Here is a 24,658-nt window from a genome sequence, read left to right on the forward strand (position 1 = left end):
TAAGGCTGTTAAGTGAATAGAGGCTTTTTCCTGTGAGATCAAACTCAGCTTTCACCACTGCATGTGTTTGGAAATTTCCTCATCTCGCTGAGGCCATGCCCAGTTAATGGAGGAGGAGGAAAGTGAACATTCTTGGAAAGGTTTGTTCTCATCGTGTAATAACTTCTTATAAAATAAGAACAAAAATAAAATGTTGCAATGCTGCTTAAATAAAGAGCAGTAGAAGTCAGGGGCTCGGAAATAGCGTGGTTCTCCCTTTTTCAGGGTAAGCCATTCAGCATTCCAAACTGGCTCCTGCTGGGAGAAGCAGACATCACCAGCAAGGTATTTCCTGGCTCCTTTTGCCAGATGCTAATAATAATAATAATAACAACAATAATAAAAATAATAAAAAAGACTCAAATCTGAACTAAGTCACTTGTGACTTCATTTGGCAGCACAGACCTGCTCTACATAACTTCTGCCTCTATTTTGTTAGTCATATGCCTGCCAAGAGCTTCTGAATTAATTTGCCCACTTCTCCCTCCCCTCTTCCCCCTGCCAAAGCGAAGGCAAAGCGTATGGCATTGTGTGAGCCACAGGAACATATGGGCTGGGGGAGCTTCAGCCATCCAGACGGAGCGCTCGGCTGGGGTGAAGGGGCTGCTCCGAGCGAGGGCACTGCCTTGGCCGCAGAGGTTGGGGTGTCTGTCCTCGGGCTCTGTCTCAGTCACACTGCCTCTCCCGAGCCCTCCTGCTTCTTGAGGTTTTAACTTCTTGCTGGCTTTTCCTGGTGGTTGGCTCTTGGCTTGGGCCTCCTTCCCAATCCAGTTTGGCCACATTGACCATAAGAGATAGGTGCCCGCCTTTTCCTCCCTATCTCCTCTGAAAAAGGAGGAGTAGAAACCTACTTTTTTTTATGTGCGCTAGTCCAATGAGAGAGAAGACAGCTTTTGTGGGAGCACAAGGTCTCTCTGTTCCTTTATGTGGGTGCCTAATCCAGGTCAGATCCTAGCCCTGCTTTAAAATACTTCAGGTCCTTTGGTCTGTGGTTACATCGGGGACAGTGAAATAAAATGTCTATGGGGCAGAGTGGTGGAGAGGAAAGGGAGTTTGTATGTAAAGGGCTGAAAGCCTGATCTGCTGCAGATACATAACAAGAAGGCAAGCCTTGCCAAGAAATTTCAGTGTTGCAGGGAAAGACGTGAGAGTGTTTCTGAAGTTTGAGTCCTGCAGAGAGTAACCAGGAAGGAATCACTGGGAGTTTCGTTTTCATTGAGGGGAAAGGAAATATGTGAAAACATTTTAAGTGTGAGACTCTAAGCGGCCTCTGCTTATGAAAGGGTCTACCCTGAAGAGACAGGCTTAGATTTGTGGTACATTAAAATGAAGTAACAGTTTAAGGTAATTGATAGTGTTTTATGACACATCAGTTCCAGTTTCCGCTTTGTTAAAGGCTTTTGAAGCTGCTTCAGTGCACCCAGCTTCCCTTCCCTAACTGCTGGGAACTCTGTGAACCGCTGGTTTGTTCATCTCCAGCCAGAGCTGGAAATGCTGGATTGGTCCCAGCCTCCTGTTTTGCCTAGGCAGCACCTGCATTTCATCAGGTAAAATCTAATATGCAAATGTAAGCATCATTTCTGGAATCAGTTAGAAACTCTTCATCCACATGGCTCTCTGTGTGTGTTGCTTTTTTCTCAATTGTTAAACTCACTGTGGAGGAAACTGCTTTCAATGGAGCTTGATTCTGATGAGCCTGTATAGGTTAAAAGGAAAGAAGGCGTTACTGTCCAGAAATCACATTCTTTTGGCACATGTTCCCTCTAATTCTGTATGACCTCACCTGAAGCCTTTTAACTGACATTGGTTTTGGATTGAGTCTGCATTGCTGATGGTGCATTTGGCTGTAAAGATGAGATTGGTAATGGTTTAATTGATTTTTCAAGGGTAGGAGAAAATGCAGGTTTTGATAACCACTGCAATTTCAGGTAATGTATGCTAACACTGATGTATGGGCCACTCAGAGCTAATAATAACCTGGCTGACCTGCCTTGGCTTTAAAATGCCTACTAGAGCTTGCTGTGGCCTTGTAAAGAGATTTTGTATTTTTGTGTCTGTCTGTCTGCTGCTGGGTCTTTACTGTGTCTCTCCTTATCTTTGCATCAGGATTTAATTATCAGCACATAAACAAACCAGGTTGCTTCCATTATTTCTTCTGCTGAGACTTTGACCCTGTTGTTGTGGCTCCTTAGGGTGGAGGGGCTTTCAGTGAGGGTTGAAGATGTACCCTCCCAGTTTGTACCAGAGGACAAAAAAACGTGTAGGCTCTTCTCTACCTGTTTCTTGGGGCAGCACATGATTTGTGTGTCTCAATGATGGTTCATGAAAGCTCAGGTTAACAGCCCTATGTGGGGGGTTACCAGGTACCTTGGTAGCTTTATCAGTGAAAACTGGGCATCCTTGTTAGGCGTCCCATGGCCGCTTAAGAACAGCAGCAGCAGGCTGGAAAAACTGCAGTCCACAGACTCTCGCCTGACCTGCTATTGCTGCAAAGTTCCTGCCGAGGAGCTCAGAAGGAAGCTGAGTTTTACTTCAGAGCACCGAGGAAAAATATTTAAGAGTTTGGAGATTAGTCGTCAGCACTGGAAGTGGGGCTTGCCAGAAGTAGTGACAGACCAAGCTTGTAAGGAAAACAATGCTGCACCACGGACTGACAACATCCCCCCGTAATCTGTATTAAAAATAGATCTTACAGGCTCCAGTTTTAGCATGATCCATTCAGTAATTCATATGGCATTCCATATGTTAGGGTGAGAGGAAGGTGGAAATAGTGGGAGTCGGGGAAAAAGACACTGACTGATCCAGATCCTTATGCCATTTCAGTTCAGTTAATTGCATGCGTTTAAAGTGTCATAACGTGAGCAGATGGGGTGTTTCACAGTTATGTGGGGGGGGGGGTGTATGTGTATATATATACATACATATATATATATATATATATGAGTTTCTCTAGCATTTGATTCCACAGGGCCGCACTGAGGCTTTACCAACCACTCAGACTGGGCGTGTATGGGGGAGAGGATGGCAGTAATCGGTGGTGGGATGGGATGAGTGAGTGATCTAATATTGGGATTCTCAAGACCATGTGAGATATGCACACATTCAGTGAACAGTCCCATAGCTTGTAGCTTTGCATTTGGTGGCAACCTCAAGGAGGCCTTTCCAAGGTTGTCATGTCTCCTTGTTTGAAGCCACCCAGCTCTGAAATCAGAAAAAAAACTTGTTCAGGAACCTGGGCCTTGATCTTACTTAGTGCTTTGACACAAGGGTAGCTTCCCTCGGTCTGGGGAATGGCCCTTTTAGAAGAAGGAGAATTGGCCCTGGCAGCAGCGACTTTGTGTCCTGCAAAACTGCAGGACTGTGGGTTCCCTGTGCTGGGCAAGGCTGCTGTGTGCCCGTACGCACTGTCTGGCTCGGGTGTGTTGCGGTTACAGCAGGATGATGGGCACGCTCCTGGGCAGGGGCTGACATCCCACCCCCTCCTGGCTCCGTAGCCTCCCTCTCACTGGCCGTGCCGGCACTCGGTCTGCAATGGCACCCAAGTCACCCGGCCACGCGCGGTGACAGCGCTCTGTGTTCCTGGTCTCGTCGCCCCAGGACAGCCCTTTGAAGGATATAGTAAAGCAGATGGTGCCGTGCTTGTACATAATAAACAGCAAGCAAATGAGTAAGCCTGTTCGTCAGCTTGGGCTTTGCTCTGCGCCATCTATCCCGTGTTGGTGATTGCTGGGCCTTTCTGCTGGAGCCTCTGCTCCTGCTGGGAGCTCGCTGGGGAGAGGTTTGCCTGAGGGGGCCCCTGCTCCCTCTTTCCAAAGGCTGGTCCCTAAGGTCAGGCTTTGCTCGGGTCGGCTCTTCCATGAGAGCAGCCGGGCTTTCAGCGGGACGTTGATGTGGGCTTGTCACTTCTTGACAAGTAGTGCATTTCTTGCACTACTTGATGTACTGCAGTGTCATTTCTCTGAAGCTTCAGGTAAGGCAGAATTATTTTTTTTTAATCCATTTTTCTTTTCTATTTTTTTTGTCTTAAAGAATTCTATGGCTAGTCTTCAGTTTTTAGTAGCTTGAAGGGACCTGGCTACATAAGGGGTTTGGCTGTCTTTCACTTGGAGAGACTGGTAGAGACATTAGATTTGTTTGGCCAAGGTCAGCATGGTAAGTAGTCTGGATCCGACTGCTCTTTGCTTACAGGGATTTCTTATTTTTATTTTTTTTCTGTGTATTTGTGCGTTAATCCTCTTCCCAGTCCATACAGCACTTGCTGTATCCTACTTGCTTTCTTTCCTGCTTCCCCTCCATGTGGATCAGGAGGTCCGAGGAAGCATCTCGTGGCAGCCGAATCCCCATGCTGTCCTCAGAGGATTCCCAGGTCATACGGTGCCAACTGAAAGTGCACCAACAGGCCCCAGCTGAGGCCCACCTCATCCTGCAGCTGACGGGTGTTGTCCGTCTGTATCTACACTGTCACTTATTTGCCGTGCAGCTGAGAAGCTTGGTGCAAGCGGATGGAGTACCTTGTGCTCTCGGGCTGGTTTGGGACTGAGACGTCAAGCTGCTGCGGTGTAGATAAAATGTAAACCATACAATAATCTTTTGCCCTGCTAGTGGGTAAGGAAGGCCAAATGTGGGGAAGAAGCTGGGTTGCAGGAAATCTTTTCTCACTGAGTCTCTGGAAGTCAGGGCAGAGATGCAGGAGCTGGACTGGGCTCTTGCCTCTGGTTCCAGTGAGCTACTCTGCCCCTTACAGCCTTTTTCCTACTCCCACCCATTATCTCATCTCATGCATTCATGTCTTAGCAGATGTTTGTGCAGTACCTTCGTGCTGAGAGAGCTTTCACTCCTGAAGAGTCTTTGTGGGCTTCAGAAGAAAAATAACAATAATTGACTGGGCAGTGCAGGCAAGGATCAGCTGTCACTGCCCTTGGTGTACCCAGGGGAAATAAGGAGTTTCAGTCCAGTGCTTTTCAGGAATGAAAGATTAATTCAGGATGAGAGAGTCTTTTGGCCTTTTAAAGGGGCAAAACCAGAAATTAAATAGCAACATGTGGAGTGGTAGTTGAATAAAAATAAAATGAGATAGCAAAAAAGCCTTAAGCTTTTTCTCCAAGTTCTCTGTCAGATGGCAAACACCTGCTCAGTTGTGGATATTAGGGGCATGCTGTCAGGAGACTTCTCTTCAGGTGATACCTGCCTTTTGCACTCTGCCTTCTGCTCATCAGATTGCATGTTGCAGGGGAGAAGGCATTTGCTGGTCACAGTGACTTGTTTTTCAAGTTACTGAAGTGTAAAATCACTTCTACCAAGGCATAACAAAATAAAATAGTATTCAGTTATTTCTATCTTGGCTATATGTTGGAGTCAATCTGAACCAACGCGTGTGTGTATACTTATTAATAAAATACAGCTTTATACAGAGAAGGCTTCTACACTTGGCTTCTCCTTTGTTCAAGGGGATGGAAAGAGACAAGGAAGAAAGCTTTAAGGCTAGGTGGGGAAAGTGGAGAGAAAACGCTGCTCTGTTTTGCTTGCCCCAATCGCACGCTCATTGAATTCTTGAAAGCAGTTTGACAACGGGGTCCAGCACATGTACTAAACAGCTTTCACTTGAGGACTGAGGCGTGCATTGCAAAACAGTAATTATTTGGGCCTCCTGACAATGCTGTGAGATGATTAAGCAGCGCTTGGTCTGCTTAGGATGAAGTGTGGCAGGAGATGCAGGGGAATGAGAGCCAGAGGCTGGAGGAGCACAGTGAAGGGTGCACCAGGGACACTGGCTGGGTCTGGGGCATGGTGGGGAGTGTGCATTTATGCCACGTGCAGGATGACCTGGCTGGGGACGTGCGTTTACCATGTACCCAAGCATCTGCAGCATGCCAGGGGAGCATAATGTGGCTGTGGAAGCCTTGTTCTCAGGAGGGCTGGGAGATTGCAGGCCTGCAGTGGGGTCCTGGGCAGAGGGCAGGCTCAGCCTGCAGCAGCAAGGGTGAGCAGGGTGCTGTGGCAGAGCTGATGCAGGCCTTGAGGACATGAACGATGGAGAAAGGTGGGAAATTGAGTGGAAGAGAATGTAGAGACATAAAGAAGCAGCAGAAGGGGGAAAGAGATGGTCGGAAGCCGAAGAGTCAGAGAAAATTGTTAAATATTACAACAAATAGATTGAAGAACATTGGCAAAAAAAAATGGAAGACGTGCTGGTAATGTGTGTATTCCACGTTATCTAATTTTATATTTATTTACATTTGCTAGTACATTTATAACACAGAAACATTTTGAAATTATCCTAAACCTTTCAGGAGAAGACAATGTTTTCTTAGCCTGAAAGCTTTGTGAAGTTCGAGGGAAAGCTGTTCTTGGTTTTTTTTCCCAACCATCAGGTGTGACCTCTGGGTAGTGACTCAGGAACAGAAATCAGAGGGTAAGATAAGGTCATGCATTTATTATTATTTTTTTTTTTAAAGGTTTGAATACTTTTAAGTACTCACAGCTTTTAACTGTGTTTAATGATTGATAGATCCTGTTAAACTCTAGAGTAACAGAGCATTTTGGAATTTGGGAAAGGTGGGAGCCAAGAATCAGCTGGTCTGTTTGACAGTCAGTAGGTGGGGCACGTGTAGAGATGGCTTTTTACTGAGAAGGTACTCTAAGGCTCTCCAAAAGGTGTAAGGACAAGAAAGCCTTTTCGTCCTGACGGTGTCTTTCACTGAACCTTGGCATATGCTCCTTATGTGACCTGCCTCTGTGATGTTGAACCCTGCCCTCGGGAGCAGCTGAAGAGAACAGGGAAGAGATAGGTGAACGTGAGAGTGGGGGACAGTGTCAGGAAGAAAATCTGTTTTGAGAAAGCTGTTTTCATTATGGCCCCCTCCTGATGGACTAATGGGGGTCAGCAACTGGAAGTGGCCTAAATCCAGCAAGAAGGATGAGCAAATGCAATCTGCTGGGACAACAAAAAGGGCTGGAGGAAAAGTGTGTTTCCCAGCATTGCAGTAGTTAAAGCTCAGGTGATTTCTAGCACGCAGGTGTAATCTGCGGATGCTGTTTGAGAAGCACTTAGGGTCAGTTTTTCTAAAACTCCCAGTCCTTTGGTGCACTTAACAGGCAATGTGTTGTAGCAGAGAATCAAAATGTCCTAGAGAAATACAACAAGTTAACAAAGGCACAGGTGGCCTTACCAGATGTGAATTTTCTGACTCTTGACCTGCAACTCTCTGCAGCAGGTGTAGGTTCCTTGTGTTTTGTTTGCATGCTGGTTTTTTTCATGTGTGAAAGCTGGTTATGTTGGCTTGGCCTTGTATTTTTTTATTGGTAAAGCCGTTCATGATTTATTAATGATTTCTTATGGTTTCCCTTTATTAAGAAGTGCAAGAAATACTTCTTCCTTTGTTTTACAAAATTTCATCTCTGAATAGGAAATAATAAGAAATTAAGTTGGAGAGAGGATTGGTAGTTTCCAAATGAAAATGCAGGATGATTTTGTCCCTTAAAAGCCTCACATAGGCAATGAATAGAGAATAAATCCTATAATGAAAACCTGTTCCTGTTCTACTGATCTTTTGTCCTGTGAAAGCTCTATCAGCCAGAAGATTTATAGCTGAGTGTAAGCAATGAAATGTTGAAGAAAAATGTTGCCAGTTGTCCAGGTTCTGAGGTTTTTGGTTTGCGTTAACTGGAAAGCAATTAAAAATGATTAATGAGGGCAGTACAAAATACTAGGCAATTTGCAATTCCTGTGAATAAGGGCTACTATGAAGTGCGGTGAATCCCAAGTTTAATGTACTTGAGCTCTCTTGGGGTTCAGTTTCTAGTCTGAGCTAAAGTCAAGGCTCTGCAGTTGTGGGAGGTGAGTGGGTGTCTTTGGGAGGACTTGCACTGAGGTGGCTGGGGTGAACGGTCTCTGGAGCTGCCTGTCTGCTCACTGAAACACTGCAGAGCCGCGCACAGCAGGCGACGTGTTTGCAAACTTGCAGCCAGATCTGCAAAGAGGGACAATCCAGGGAGACTCAAGAAAACAGCACAGCGCCCAAAAGTCAGGAGTTACAAAGGTGAGTCTACATGTGAGAGATCCCTAGCAGCTAAAAGAAGACAATGCAAAAAAACCCCACTGTCCTCATAAACTGGATGCTGTCCATCCCATTTCTGTGGCTCCATGCGTGTCCCTGTAGAGTACGGCCAAGAACAGGCTCTGTAGGGTCTGTCCTGCCACGCTTACCTGGGTCGAGTGACTGTTACAGCTCCAGTCGTCCCGCTGATTTCAGCGGGGATATTCAGAGGACAGCAGAAGGTGACTCAAGCAAAGTTAGCACACCAGAAAACACAGTCTTCGTACAATCATAGAATTGCCTGGGTTGGAGTCCTCAGGGTGTGATCGGCTGCAGGAGGGCCACCCTCCTCCTGGTCATGGCGTTTGTTCAGGTGGGGCTGCAGAGGGGTTGTGCTGCGTTGTGCTGCTCTGTTGCAAATTACCTGAAATTTACCTGACCTGATCTTTTCTGTACTGTTTTTGGAGTTGTAGCCTTTTATTCTTTATGATGAAAACAACACAATTCAGTCTTACTGAGTTTTCGTGGACATCTTTCCCCAGTCACTGACTGGCAGCGAGCCGGTCAAATAAATGTGCTCTTTGTTTGTCCCTTTGTGCAGTTTGGTTGCTCAGAAACTGTCTTGTGCAAAACTCAAGGCTTTGAACCAGGGGATACCCTTTACTGTGTTTTTCAGTGTGTTTTGCTAGTAATGTTCTCCTGACTTGATCTGCAGGGCCAGCTTCCAAAAGCAATGAAAGCTCAAGCTCCCATCCGCTGCATGCAGAGAATCATCAGAGTTAAGAAAAGCTCAGAAAGCTGGATGTTTGTTAATATTCATCTCTTAATGATTTATGAGGCTAAAAAATATAAAGAAGTGACACGTTATATTTTGCTACAGCAGTCTCCTATCCTTGTTTAATATTGTTAGTGGAGAGCTTGTGTCCAAAAGGCTGTTCAGTGACGCCATCATCTGAATAAGGTCTTTCAGATGCGTCTGTCTGCATTAGTAATGAGAATGCTTGCTCTCATTTTACAACGGAATCATTTCTTTTAAATATTACCCCCTCCTTCCCAGCTCCACCCCTCCACCCCCCCAAATGATACCATCGTCAGAATTCTCATTACAGACCTCTTTCATCCCTTTATCTAATGTTGGCTGAAAATGCCTTTGTCTTCAAGTTCCTTCAATTATTAATGATTCAGTTGTATTCTTTTTGCCAATTGGTGCAGAGAGAACCTTGGAGCAAATGTGTATTAGTTATTCCATTTATTCTCTCCTTTTTGTTCCTTCTGTGGTCTTTTTTAATAGTGTTGCGCTCCTGTTTTTTTCGCTTGCAGGTTCTGCATCGTTGCTTGGGGTTTTTGCTCAAATATAAGAGCCATTGTGCCCCAAAGACTGACTTTGGTTCTGAACCCTTTTAGAGAGACGCAGGGAGCCTTTTTGCGAATTTTAGGAGCATCTGTGTTCTTCAGTCTCTACTTTGATGTTAATAAGTGGACAGACACCTTCATCTGAACCAGTCACACTCTGTGGACCAGCTGGAAGTCTGGGGCATGGCAGGTCACAGACCAGTAAATGCAAATGTATGATCTCAGTGGCACTGTGGAGAGGCAAGGGCCAGCCTTGGTGCCCTCCCCACGCCACTGAGCTGCTCCAGCAGCAGCGAGGGGAGCAGTAGGTGGGATTCATGGGGAAGAGCTGCAGGGCTTGTCGCACCTGCCTTGTCCTCTGAGAGACCATGTTATTGCAGTGGGAGCAATGTTGGTGCAGTGCCGTGCTCCCTGTGGCATGCCTTTCCCAGCCCCAGTGTCCTGGGAGCTTTGGGCTTTGTAGCTCTCTCAGCCCCAGCGGCAGACTGGGGCTGAGGCCCCCGGCAACATGGCTGGCCCAGGCTGGGAGGGTGTGGAAGAAGCAGTGTTGGTGCAGTGCCATGCTCTGCAATGGTGATTTTGATTTGGCTTCTTGGGAAGCCAGCTGAAGGATGGAGAGAAGGCAATAGAAGTCACTCCTGTGGCCCAGTTGGATTTTGCTGGGGGCTGTACCAGTTGCCCCATCTGTGCTCAGTGGCAGAAACCTATAGGACAGGACAACGGGATCCTCACTCGCTCGAGGAGGATGCCAGCATGCCTAGGCCCTGGCCTTGGTGCTCTTTTTATGAAAATAAAGACATAAATAAATTTTGACCTTCCTCAGTAGCAGGTTTTTTAAGTACCTCACCAAAAAATAATCTTTGCTTTTAATTAGCCCAGTGAATTCCTCTTTTATTACTACCCCCACCCCCCATTGATTTAGAACGGAATTGCTTGCTTGCTTTATCTTCACAAATTATATACTTTGGGAGATTTTTATTACTGTTTGGTTTTCTGTACTTTAGAGAAATGTATCTGAAAACATGTGCTTTACAAGCAAGGATTAGAAGAATGTTTTCTCAGACTCTCCCTTTTGCTTTTATCTGGCCTCTCCCCAGTTTGCCAATATCTTTCTTACTGCGCAAACCCCAAATTTTGGCACTTCTCCAGCTGAGACATCACCACCAACAAAGAAAATGGAATAATTATCCCAGTGTTGTAGGACAGCATCCCCATTAGGAAAAATAAAACTGTGATTTGTCTTTTTTTGCCCACAGTAAGCCTCTTCCTGCCAAGCTACTGCCTAGCTACTTACTCACGATTTGTCTAGTTATGTGTTTGAGACCTCATCTCTCAATATGCTGTTCAGTCCTTTTCTTTCTTGATTTCCTGCTTTTAGATTTGGGAGATGCTCTGCTTTATGCTGCAACGATCTTAGTTTCTCAAGATGCTTTCCTAAATGTGACAAGCTCATCCCCACTTGGGGTCAGCCCCAAATTTTATAAATGCAAAATCAGGAGGGAATGAGATTAATGTGTTGGAATTTGTTATTGACAAAGTCATGTTGCCAGCAGTATTTTTTCAATTGCGCTCCTGTCCTCTAAGCGCTTGTAAACTGCTTGCTTATTTATTTTTTCTAAAATCTTTTTAAAGATGAGGTTAAACTGAGTGGTTTGTAATTTCCCATGGCTTTCTCTCAGGAGAGAGTGTGATGTTTGATCTTCTCTGGGATCTGTTCTGAAACCTTAAATGCTCTTCTTGAGTCAGGGAGGACTCACAAAATTTGCTGAGCTGCATCTGTCTTGTTTTGAGTGTTTCTTAAGCTGCTCTTTGCTATTCTGACTTGAGGTTCTGTTTCTTTTTAAAATTAATTGCATGCAGCATTTGCTCACAGTTGATCTTGCTTGTGAAAATTGAGGCAAACATTGAATATGTTGAATCCTACCCTCTGCACATCATCTTTGCTGTGCCTCTCTGCTGAACCGTGACTTGCCCTGTCTGCTTTTCAGATCGTATTGAATCTTTTTTGGTTGCATTTTATGTTCTTTGCTAATTGTAATTCATTTTGTTTCTTAGCTTTTCTGATTGTATGCGTGTCCTTTTGCTGCCCCTTAGTTACATGATGTTTGCCTCTGGTTTTTGTATGATTTTTATTTGAGCATTCAGACTCTTAAAAAGCTTAGTGTATTCTTCCTCTATACTGGTAGACAACTGCTTTGTTGTTAAAGCAGCTAAATTCTCTTATTTCTGTCTTTCCTTGATGGTTCTGTGTATCTCAGGAGCCCTGCACAGAGCATAAACCTTTGTCTTTTGAGCTCTCCGTGCTTTCTTCTGTTGCCTGCCAATGTGAATGGAAATCTTCCAAATAAACACGGGTAGGACAGTAGAAGAGCCGAAACCAGCAGTTTCTCTCTCCGTCCTCACCTCCGCCTTCTCCCTTTTAATTCCAGATGATATTTTCGTCAGTGCTGTGCTGTTGCTGTGGGTCACTGATCTGAGAAACAGTACCATCCTTTGAATACAGTGTAAAGCAGTGCTTACAGTAGCAGCAATTCCTGTGGCAGTTGTTGAAACAGGAGAGGTTCCCTGATTTACTGGTAGTGCTGCTGTTCGGGCCCGTCATCTAAAATGCCATTGATCAAAGTACTTCTTCATCTACAAGAAGGTCATGTCCCTTGAGGTCTATCAGATAAGTTCCGAGGTCCTCCATTTATCTGAAATTCCATTTTACCTAATGACTTTCTTGTCTTCCATCCCATTATGATAAACCAGATTTGACTATAATCACGTTACACCTCCCAGAAGTCCTCCCGGTGATGGCGATTGGATGTGGCACTCTTAGCCTTGTAGCCTGAGCTCGTGGGCAGCGTAACTGAGCGGCTGCTAAACAGACACTGATTTTCACCCTCAAGGCAACTACCTGGTAGAGTTGAGGGAAGTAATTCTCAAGTACAAAGAGCTTAAGAATCATTTCGGACAGCGCTGTGAGACCAGGGTGAATGAAACCTATGTTTAAGTTACCCAGTCCAAGTCTCCAGTCATTAAACCCATTTTAGTCTTGATGTAGCAACTGCTGTGGACTCGGTGGAGCTGTGTCTGACTTAAATGTGTGTAAGCAAAGAGGGAATCGGGATCATTATGGTAACCGCAGGACATCTGCTTTTATAGTGATGAAAACAAGAATCAGTCACAAGTAGCTAATGAATTAGCCTGCAATATTTGCTATATTCATTTCACAGTAAATGCAACAGTCAGATCCATTAGGAAGCCTTTGCAAGGGGGTCCTCTGCAAAGAGAGTATCTGTAATGCACAGTGCACGTGCTGCCAGCCCTCCTTGCCTTTATCTGAAGCACTACAGCAGCGTGTGTGAAATACCAGTTATAATCCAAATGCACTGAAGTCAGGGAAGGGCTTCTGGGGGTTTTAGCTGCAAAGTGGCTATTGATTATGGTTGGTCTTACTGGAAATCTGCAGTCTGTGGAGGACAGCTGTTGGACAGGCTCACCTCCATGCAAAGGACCTGGATGCCCATACGAAGAGGGAAGAAGCTGTTGCCTCATGCCGGCAGAGCGTCCCGTACGTGCCCGTGTGCGCCAGGCTGACTACTCGCAGCATCTGCATAAGGCAGCTTTTGTCGTCTCCTTTGTGGAGAGGACGGAGTTGCTTCCCCTCTGCGCGGCTCAGCTGCTGGTAGCTCTTCCATGGGTTTCTGCCTGACTGCCTTCCTTACGTAAAGCACTGCTACGTGAGAAGCTGTTCAAACCCATTCCGCTGCATGTTCTTACATGTTACTGCAATTTCCATAGCCTGTCTGCTTGGTTTTGCTGTCTAGGAAAAGCAGCAAGTTACTAGTGCTAACCCATTTTTTTAAAAATTTCTTGAAGGAAAGTGTGGACATAGGGGAAAATAACTGGCTGGCACCTTTTAGGAAGGCAGTACTTAGCTGATAAGAAAGATACCTATGAAAAATGGTTGGTCTTTAAATTGACATATCAGCATGGTGAAAATGAAGGAGCAAATACCTTTTCTCTGAAGAGGCTCTCAGATACCCACCTGTTTCAGGAAAACCTCTGTTTTCAGTACTGCATTTCACTACGTGCCAACGTCCCACTGACTGGAACTGAACTTAAATATTTGCTTTCACATTATCCCAAATACAAATGGGATTTAAATTGAAATACTGCCCAAAACGTGTGATTAGAAAAAACAGATAAACTTGTGTATTTTACATTGCATTTATATGTTTAAGTCCATGCCAGCTCCGAGTTTGTATTTTAATTGCACGTCGTGCAAAATCTGATTCAACAAATGATTCATGAATTTAAAATATTTTATTTATAAAACTTATACAGAAGAATAACTGAAGCCTCTATGATAAGGTATGACATGACAGTTAATTGAAAACCAGTAGGTTACATGGTTAAATGAAGTACAAACTGACATCTGAATAAATTCTGTCACAGTAGCTGTGATATTTTACTGTAAGCAAGTTTTTGTCTCGATTCATCACCCCACGGGTAGGCCAGGAGGGAGAAGAGATGAGAAGAAATGGTAGGGTTTGTATCCGCTGTATTCTCTTAGTCATAAGCCGTGTGATAGGATAGAGAAACACTCCGTGCCTCTCTGGCGTGCACATGGTAAGACAGGCTTTCACGTGAACCCCTCTGGGACAAGGGCGGTGTGCACCCAAGGGCTACCAGAGCGCCTGTGGCTAAGTTCAGGTTAAGGCTGGGGTTGGACTGGACAGTACCAGCTATCGCATGCCCTCAGGAGCGCGTCTCATTCTAGCGAGAGGTGTAATGGGAAAGTTGACTCTGGTTTTCAGCAGTAACTGTTGGGTTTGGATCCTACAGCTGTAGGAGCCTGGTTTAAGTGTCTCTCTGAAGCAGGAATTTATGTGAGTGTGTTGAGCAATCGCTTTCCTTTCCTCTGTGAGCAGAGAGGGAAGGGCAGGATTGCCCCTAAAGACAGGATGAAGCTGTGGAGGAAGGACTAATGCGGGCAAGCAGAGTAAGTAACGCGATGCTCAACAGGCATCATGCAGCACAAGCTCTTCACGGAATCACGGAATTTTTCAGAGTTGGAAGGGACCTCTAGAGATCATCTAGTCCAACTCCTCTGCTAGAGCAGGATTGCCCAGAGCACATGACTCAGGACTGCACCCAGGCGGGTCTTGAAAGTCTCCAGAGAAGGGGACCCCACAACCTCCCTGGGCAGCCTGTTCCAGTGCTCTGTCACCCTCACCGTAAAGAAGTTTTTTCTCATATTTGATCGGAACTTCCTATGTTCCAGCTTGTGCCCGATATCCCTCGTCCTGTCACTGGGAACCACTGAAAAGAGCCTGGCTCCATCCTCCTTAAACCCACCCTTTAGATCCTTGTAAACGTTAATAAGGTCCCCCCTCAACTTTTTCTCCAGGCTAAAGAGTCCCAGCTCTCTCAGCCTTTCCTCATAAGGGAGATGCTCCAATCCCTCCATCATCTTTGTTGCCCTGCGCTGGACTCTCTCCAGTAGTTCCCTGTCTCTCTTGAACTGGGGAGCCCGGAACTGGACACAGTACTCCAGTTGTGGCCTCACCAGTGCAGAGGAGAGAGGGAGAATGACCTCCCTTGACCTGCTGGCCATGCTCTTCCCTGTGCAGCCCAGAATTCTGTTGGCCTTCTTGGCAACAAGGGCACATGACTTCAGGCTTTTGACTTTTCTGCACCCTTTACCTGTTGGGGGGAGGCATCGAAAGAGAGAGTTACGGGAAGGGTGCACAAAGAAGAGAGGGCAGTGATGGCAGTGAAAGGGGAAGAGTGGGAAACAAACAGAAGAGGAGAAATGAGAATGGAGCAGCATTTGGAAGAGAGCTGGGAGGAGTCTTTGGAGCAGAGCCAGGTAGTAAAGGGGGATTTTGAGAACTGGAATTACAAAAAGTGGTTGGTTACCTTGTAACAGTGAAGGCAACACCACGAGCATTGTTTTTAACTATATCAGTCTATCTTTGTGTTTTCTGACACCCTTAACTCTTGATTTTCATTCAGAAAAAGTTCCGTTTCTGAGAGCCTGACGAAACCTCATCCTCCCGTTATCTCGGGGGCAGTCATGAATCCTGAGTCCCCCACAGGACTCAGCACTTGTGTGTGGCCGTAGCAGTTGCCTCCATCTCTTGTTGGCATGGGAAGGGAGGATTTGTAGGAAAAAATGGTATCTTTCAGTAGACCAGAGGATTAATTATCATTTGTTTTTTGACTGTTGTGTGCACCAGCACCCCTCTGATAAGGGCAAATACTCTTTCCAGAAAACTTGCTGTCTGTTATGACCTTAGCTTGTTGTGGCTATAAAACTACAGCTACTACTTTATGCTGTAATGCAAAATGATGCCATTTATATCCTGGCAGGAAGTGGAATTAAAGACAAAATAAAAAATAGAAGAGAAGAATAAACCCACCACTTCCACCTACATGTTTAAGACAGTAATGAATCTATTGTAGACACACCAGTGGCTCTGGACTGTGAGAGAGGAGCTTTGTCTTAGCTTATGTGATCTTTGAGCCTCCTAATAGTTCAGTATGGACTGCAGAGGTCTGTCTCGCAGCCTCTGAAGACATTGTGCTTGTGGATATGTGTGATTCCGTGATCTGGTTTTGCAGAAAGCTGTGGCACTCTGGAGTGGAATTGGTTTCGGTGGCACTGTTGATGCTGTCAATTATTTCTGATATTGCAGGCTGAAGGAATTAACTGGAAATTGAAATCATCTTCCAGAGACAGTGAGGAAATCTACGGGCCCACAGTGTTGGTGACAAGGCATTTGCAGCTTGTGCCAATGGGGACACATCAGATGAGTTTAGTGATGTTTCGGTGGTTCCCTGATATGGAGATTTGCTTCTGCCATGTTGAAATTTGGGGTGTGACTACTCACTTGTCTCTTTACTTTTTGCTTTTCCTCTGTGGCCAATTGGATTTTGAGCTTGGGGTGTTTCGCCCAGCTGTCACTGACAGTGGCACCCCAGAAGCAGCACTCAGACTGGGCTCTTCCCCTCCACATGCGGTACCTGGGGCAGAGTTGATGGCTTATTACAGGATTAGTACACAAAAGCTTCTGTTGCAGCTGTTACTGGTAACTATCCCAGATACACATTTGGGGGCTAAGAAACACCTTTCATTAATTTTGCTTTCTTATTCTTTTGTTCTCACTGGTTTCTAAGCTAGAAACCAAGGGTTTCCTGAGAAAACCCAAGAATATGTTTATCTGTTGGCTTCCAAGGGTTCTGTGCAGAATTGGTTGATCTGAAAAGCTGGCCTGGGAGGATTTGAATACCGTACATCTTCCACCTTGATTCCAGTGACATGCTGGCGCAGAACGAAACAGAAATGAGAGATCCCTTTCTAGGTATTCCTCACATCTAGTATTTCATTGAGGAGAGTCAGCTTGGATTCACAAAAGAGAGATCATGCCTGAAACTATCTAACAGGTTTAAGACAAATACACTGAGATAGGGGAAAGACAGGACATAATTTGCCTGGGTTTTGAAGATTTGTTTATATAACCGAGCCACACAGAAGCCCACGTTCTGTCAGCTGGTGGCTTAATGGGTGCAGGAGAGCTGGCCATGATACTCGGCGTGAAGGGATGCCTTTACGTGGACGCTGGGGAAGGGCAATGTCACCAATACGAGCCCGCTTTATGGTAGCCTGGGAGAAAGGACAGGTAAGTGCCGTGAAGATGCTGAAATCTGCTGTGGATACAAAGCTGGGGGCACCACTAGTGTAAAAGCAATAGCGCAATTGAAAAGGCTCTGGAGGGGCTGGCTGCGTGAGGTGAGCAGAGCAGCTCTGGCACACGTGTTCTTTGTGGGGGAGACTGAAAACAAAACCAGATCCCCCTGCATCCTGAAACTTTCTACACTGCCTTGAAATCCTTTGCACCTTGTTACCCGCAGAAGCTGCTAACTCAGCATGCAGCTTTTCCTAACTCCTCCCACCCTTCATCCTCTCCATTATCAGTAACCATAGAGATACAGACAGTGACTCCAGCCTCAGCCTTCCTCAGCATGTAGCCCTAGTGAAAGAGCTAGTGTGCTATACTGCATGTGTTTTTTCCAGAATTAATTAACCCCCTTCTATTCTGTTTTCCCCCCTCAAGGAGGGAAAAAAAGAAAGGCAAGGTTGTCCCTCAGATGGCTGGCAAAATAGGACAGTCTGATATTTAGTACTTACTGCAGAACAGGCAATATTTAGAGAGTCTGGTGAAGCATCCGGCTCCTCTCAACCTCTCCAGCAGGCAGCCATCCCCAGCCCTGTTGTAAGTGGTAAGACAATAGTGAAAAAAACAGAAAATTCCCTGTTCCAGGGCTATTTTTACCAGAGTGGTGGAGTTTCTGTTCAGTAGACTTATTCCTCTTAATCTACATCACTGATGATATTAGATGCTATTTTAGGCATGGCATAAAATGTTCACCCAGTCTTTGCTAAAAAAGAAGCAACCAACCTCCAAGTCCTTTGTTAAAGGCCGGTTGCAAGATTTCAGCAGTGCTTTAGGTGGAAAGATCTCATGCTGAGGTTCTGGGAGGGTCTTCTAGCTTGTCTTGGCAGCAGAGGTCGTGTGTGACCTTGCGTAAGCCCAAGCCCCTTAATTGTTGTTTTTTTCATTATCCTGAAAACCAGGAGAATGATACCGCTACCCCCTTCTGCATTTTGGCTCTTCTCAGTAACCTGTTGTAATAGAAGCTATCTCGTGTTTGGCCCAGCACCTTGCACGGAGGGACAGCAGCTGGATTGTTCCAAACCTCTCCTACAGTACAGTAATGAAACTGAGTGGACTGTCTGGAAAGAATGTCAGAATTAAAGAGAAAAGCCCACCTGAACATGCAAGATCTTTTAGAGTTTAGACCAGACTTCAGTCACAGTCTCACCACCTCCTTTACCAAGACTGTAAGTGTCTCTATTCCTCTTTGAGGGACGAAGTACTAAAAATGCATGCTACGTAGCATGGGTTCATAATTTACACATTTCCAGGACCCTTACTTGTCAACTTACTGATGTTTGTATTTTCTGTTTGCTCACAAGTGTTCCTGTTTCACTGTGTTGAGGTACATGGATTTTATGTGATGCTTTGTGGCTGACCCTGCTTCCCTGTCTGAGCCAGGAAAACACGAGGTGAAATCTCCGACAGGGCTGAGTGTTCTCTGTGTTCCAGGATTAGGCCCCTCATCCCTGTCTCATCAGAAATGCTTTTACAGGACTATGAAAAGGCATATTGCAGAGCAGCTGGAACAGACTTGATTATTATATCTCATTTGCTGTATCTGATGATAAAACTGTTTGCCATGGACTGTTTTGACCGATTGGGTCCTTGGAAATGCTTGCGTGGGCAGAGTGAAGGCGGTTTGGATAGCTGGTTGAAGGTTCAGCCGTGGGCTCCAGTGTGTAGGACACAGCCTGGCAATATGTATGAGTCCCTTGTGAACCACGTGAGGTCTGTCAGGAACATCTGAGAGAAATTAGAGGGCAGTTTTCAGGACTTCCTGCTACCCCTCCATCATCCCAACTCCGTTGTGCTGTTTCCGGGACCTCCCAGAGCTCTGGGTTGCTCTGGGGAAAGAGTGGCTGGAGGAAGGGAGCTGTGGAAGTGAGGGGAGGGATGGTAGCAATGCTGTGAACAAGCACCAACTGCTAAATGGTGGAGCTGAGGAAGATGAGGGCAGGATTAGAGTTTCCTTGGTTTCTGCAGGGGATGAGCTCTGCAGTGGGAGGTTTGGCAGCAGCAGGCACCCCTTCCGATGAGTCACAGGAGGCTTTCTCAGAGAAAAGGTCTAAGAATTGCGCTAGTGATGCTCTTGCTTGTTTTTTCCGTTTCTTCTTGGAGGCCTTTTTGCTGCCTTGCGGTACCTGCTCTACCATCATCCTTGTCCCATTCAGGCTGTCTTTGGGGGCTACCTTCCTCCGTTTCTGCATCCTCCCAACTGCTGTGGTGATTTAGAGAGTGGGTGAAGACTGTCGCGTCAGGACAGATGTTTTTAAGGCACTAGGACTGGTTTGTAGCAATGAGGGTGGAACTCCTGGTTGATGCAAAATTTAATGGATGGGTGAAAAGTCATCTTGTCGTGGTTGTGGGGGAAGGCAAGAGGGAATCGATTCCCTTTGCAGCCCTCTACCTGCAAAGTTTTGGGAGAGAAGCCCTGGAAATTCATTACTCCTTCCTACAAGCACCTTGTCCCTCTCAAAGATAAAAGGGGTTTGTTGGACCTCTCCCAAAATTTGTGGTAGGGAGACATTTCCTTCTCCTGTTGACATCCTTTCCTCCCAAGGGCTCTGCTGTCACGGGGACTGAGAAGCACCACCTTGCTGTTGGGAAGGGGATCTGGTTGGCTTGCGTGTCCTGGCTGCAGGGATGTTTAAGCTTGTTTTCAACCCTTATGAGTGTGGTTAGGCTCATTGGTTTCTCTTGACTGCTCCTTTGCTGCTTCTGCTGTTTCATTACCACCATACTCTCTTTTAAAAAATGCCTTCATCCTGCTCTAATCTGCCCCTGCCCAGTCATACTGTCTCTCCTCCCAAAACACTGGGTGATTTCCCAATTCACAGGTCCCTTGTCCTACTCGGATCAGTGTTGCTCTGGAGAAAGCCTCGGAACAGGGAGGCAAGATCAGGGCAGGCGTGATGGCTGAGTAGTGGCCGTAAAACTGGACCCCTCACAGCGACTTGCTTGTGAGCTGAACCGTGCAGTGAGCCCTGTTCCTCTGTCCTGTTAGTCCTGAAGGGTCCCCTCTCGTCCCTGCAGTCTTACAGCACTTCTGTGCTTTCCCTGGGTTTATTTCCCGTTGGTGTGAATAAGCAAATACAAGGCTCAAATAACAGCATAGGCGAGCTGGTTCCAACACGTGAACATAAGTGCTAGATAGAAAAATAAAGGGGGAGAGCGAATCGCCCTCCTAATCTGTAATGCAGAAAAAGCTAAATCCCTCAAGAGCTCCTTTTCAGCGTGTACCGTCCGTAAAACCTGTTTAGGATTTGGATCGGCATCGCGGTGGAAACAGGGTGCGCTGCTGCCTGTGTGCAGTGCGTGCCTGTGTGTGTTTGGCAGCAGTACAAAAGAAACCAGTTGATTATATTCATAGGATTAAAGGCCCGATTCCTGGGGACACACTTGGTTGGATGCAATTAAAATGCCTGTCAGGCATTCGATACCAGCAACCCCTTGACAAACTGCTTCAGCAGCGGCGAGGTGCAGCATCCTATTGTAAGTGGATGATGGCGGAGCCGGCTGGTTTGTCATCATTCTCGAAATTTCTGTGGCCAGTGAACTCCCTCTTCCTCTCCCACTCACCCTCTTTTCCTTTTCACCACTGCGGGGACTTCTTCTAATTTGCAGTTTTCCTTTTCCTGACGTACACATGGTAGATACAAGCTGGTGGCTTGCAGACTGCGTCTGTCTGGAGATAGGCAGCGAGCCGATGGATAACAACGCTCCAGGAGAATGATTATGCAGCAGTTATTTAAGGATAGGCTTTTGTGGTATGGCAGCATATGAACTGGTAATGATTTTCTTTTAAAACTGTGGGCTTTGTTTGCTTGTTGAGGATTTGAAAGAGTTATACCTTTACGCTGTAGCTTTTTGGATTTAGTCTGCCGTAGATTGAATTCCGTAGCAGTGCACGCTGGATGAATTAAAATATATAGGTAATAAACTTCCATGGTTTTGTTTATAAATATATTTGATGCATACATAATGTATATTATATGCCCACACCCCTTCATACATGCATACTTGTATGGATATGTTTATGCATCCATGTCTTTGTATAATAGAAAAAAACTTTTTTCATAGCTGAAAACTGTTTTTCAGCAAAAATTAAGTATTTTCATTTGTTTTTCCCCCACCTTTGTTTTATACTGGCAGATTCTCCAGTATATAGTCTTGGACGTGACGCACTGATTGGAATCTGCTTGTTCACAGATCGAAAAGGTAGGACACCTCTGTATTTCAATGTGATTTCGAGAATGTGGGAATGAATGTGATACAGGGTGTGGGCTGTTCTTTGTTTTTTGTTGTTCTTATTTAAATTTATTTTAAACAATAGCTGTTATTTTTCATTTTGTCAAACTATGTTGTGTTGCAGCTTTGTATAGATTTTCAAATTGTTTTGGCAGGCACTGTAAAGTTATTTTTGAAGCATTCGCATATGCTCTAGCTATTTAATTAGTCCTTTCAGCTGCAGCTACCAAAGGGTGAGATGCAAACCTGAGTGCTTGTCTATCGTCTTGGGTTTGCATAGCCACGGTGCAAAACCGCCTCCGGTCGTATCAGATGTGGAGTCGTCTTAATATTGATTTTTAGTATCAGCAAGAAGAGGGTTAAACTCACTGGCTTGCTCAGAGCAGGTACAATCTATCACAGCACACAGCAGAAAGCATAGTGGTGGTTTCATACTGTATTGCTTTCATGGAGGAGGGAAACTTCTTTTAACCCATTCACTGCTGCCAAAACCCACATGCGTCAAACCATGGGGTTTTGTGCACAGTTTCAGTGGCCGGGCAGGGCAGTGCTGGAACAGCCTCTGTCTGAGGGGTTTTTGACATATTACTGGCGCTTCAGAAATTACTTCTGCGTTTCAAAATGAAGGGAACAGACTGGGGTTCTTTGACAGTGTCATTGCTAGTTCCCAAGAAAAGTAGTTTATTGTCCTCTTCCCCCTAATACCTTTTGGCTTTGGTTGCTTTAACCCCTTGATGCTGTGAAGGAGGGAAATGGTGAGATAAAACCCTGCAGAATAAAAAACATTGAGTGACTGTATTGAACTTTCAGATGTGTCAAGTGGTTAAGGGATACAGACCTCATTGATTTGCAGCGGGGGGTGTACCCTTAGGAAAAAAAGAAATCTAGGCAGGATTGAAAATCTGCTTCCTGCACCTTGATGGAGAGAAGGAAAGGTATGTCCATCTCGCATTAACTTCTCAGGTGCCAGATGTCATCCAATACTTTCCAAACCAGACTTTATTATGTGTTGTTCTCCCCAGGTGTCCTACAGCTGATCATACTTCTTAGCTCTGCTTTTACCTGAAGGGAATATGTGTGTTTGTAGGCCAGCAATCAAAATCTGCCTGTGTCTTTAGTCTGAAGTTTCAGGGTGCCTTTTGAAAACCGGAATAAAAAGGGTGAGAAATTCTTCAGCAAAGGCAGTTATGTTTCCAGCCTGGGTAAACCGGGAGTAACGGTAACTCTGTGAGAAAGCCTGGTCTCGTGCAATGGCCAGGCTGGGTCCCTGGACGGGCAGGAACCCCAAGCCAGAACGCCAGTGTTGGCAAAGACGTGGGCCACTGCTAGCAGCAATGCATCCCTCGGAAATGCGATGAATAATGCATTTCATTGCCATAAATTGCTAGGGCTGACTGATAGATACTCCTTCTGGGGGGAAAGCATTAGTGAATTTTCCAGGATATTCTCGCTCCTGTTTTTCTTGCGAGTAAGTCTGTTCCTTGTTTTCTTCTTTTCACATTTTTCTGTTCTCTTGGCCCTTGTATGTTCTGTCTTGGGCAGAGGGCTTCTTACTAATAGGTTTTCCTGGCTAAATAAAATTCCTCAAAGGAATGCTTTAGTTGTTAGTTTTTCTTAGTTGCTTTTAATACTGTTTCCTCCTGGTATCAATTATCACTGGACTCATTGAAATAGAAAAACTGAACTAAATAGTTTATAAAATGCTTTAATTCTTGAAAAATACATTCAGTGCTCTGTTTTTATCTAAAATCAAGGCATAGAATCATAGAGTGATTGGGGTTGAAAGGGAAAGTCCCTTCTCTTCCCTCTACTTTTAATTTCACTTCCATTATCCAAGGGCAACAAGCCAAACTGCAGTCTCATTCTGATTTCATTAATGTTTTGCAAACTCTGTCTCAAGGACTAACGCGTTTTGCTGGGCTTGATGTCAAAATCCAAGGTTTTGCTGCAGCATTGGAGAAGGGGAAAAGAAGGATTTCTCACAAACAGAAGCGATGGCATTGTTAGGAGACAAGTACAACTGCCTAGTTTTTACAGTATCTGTGGATAATGAGTCAGATTTGTTGACAATGTGATCTCCTTGGATGAATGGTTTTCATCTCCTATGGAAATGTCTCTTATCTCCAGTGCACAGCATCTTACCGTCCTCTATGGTCTCCTAAAAACAAAGACATGGTGTCAGCTATTTGTTAATAAATCAGAGTTGGTGAGGAGACTCAGAGGGGGTGGGGTTGTTTTTTAAAATAAACAATACATATACATTTATTACATCTCTCATTTATCAGTCATTTTAACCTCCGCTTTTGATCTGGGTTTTTAAGATTCATGTTACAAATTGTTCCTTCTGGCTGGAAAGAAGAAAATGAGATGGTACGCTGGCAAAAATGGAAATTATGTCGAACTATATTTTCTTGAAATAAAGGTAAGGGGCACTTAATCTGTAAGGAGAGAATTAATTCTAGATTGACAGGATTTAAAAATCCTATAGCAACAGGGGTAGCATAAGATGGCTTGGAATATCAAAAGGAAAACGTTCTGTTAGCTGATACAAAAAGGCACTAGAAGCTAGAGCGTGCGGTGGCAACGAGGTGAGTTGGATTACAGTTTGTGGACGCCAGGGCATGCACCCAGAATGACGTGATGTTTGGCACTCACCTTCATTTAAACAAATGACATGGTGACCAATGCGCCAAAGGCATTCAGAAGCAATGCGTGGCGTCAGTCCATCCCCAGGGCTCTTTCCCTGGGAGCAGCATCAGGAGCGAGCTGGGGCCCCCGTGTCTGCCTCTCTCCTGACATTGTCACTCATTTTTAACCCCACTTGTCAGACAGCCCTCTCTTAGCACGTGTGATGGAGGTAAGGAGGAGGTTTGCTTTACGGCTGTTCTAGGATGGGGTTCAATATCCTTGGTTTGTTTACTAGGGGTAGGGTTAGATAACCAGTACTAACATTGTCTTGTCCTATAATTACATGAAACAACTATTTTTTTGAGCACCGGAATTAATGGTGATGACTTTCCTGTGGATTTATGTCTTGTTCTTGATGAAGAATTCTCATTGAAGATTTTCCTGCTGTTTTACTGATTAGAAAGACTGTCTCCTAGGCAAAATTTTCAGTGGCAAATAAGGGTCCTATGTTATGGCTTTCCTTCCAGTTAGAACACTGAGGGGGTCGCTTGCAGGGTCTGTCTCTTCTAGATGGATGTCTGGTTTCAGGTGACTTGTAGGAAGACAGTTACCTCTGCTTCTGCAGGTTGAAATTGGTCAATA

At 45.2% G+C, this 24,658-nt stretch overlaps 1 protein-coding gene across 10 annotated transcripts in view; it reads left to right on the forward strand.

Moving 5' to 3' along the window:
- The window catches only part of MAP2 (microtubule associated protein 2), a 226,463-nt gene that overhangs the window by 72,450 nt on the left and 129,355 nt on the right, over positions 1–24,658 (forward strand). For 9 of the 10 annotated variants that reach the window (XM_054209170.1, XM_054209177.1, XM_054209178.1 and 6 more), the window contains exon 3: positions 21,293–21,358. The gene's annotated coding sequence lies outside the window, so the exon portion shown is untranslated. Of the gene's footprint in view, positions 1–3,883; positions 4,010–21,292; positions 21,359–24,658 lie in introns of those variants that run through there. The other variant, XM_054209172.1, reaches the window with a different exon arrangement.

The sequence above is a fragment of the Rissa tridactyla genome, chromosome 7, assembly GCF_028500815.1.
Source record: "Rissa tridactyla isolate bRisTri1 chromosome 7, bRisTri1.patW.cur.20221130, whole genome shotgun sequence".
In the NCBI taxonomy this organism is placed as follows: Eukaryota; Metazoa; Chordata; class Aves; order Charadriiformes; family Laridae; genus Rissa; species Rissa tridactyla.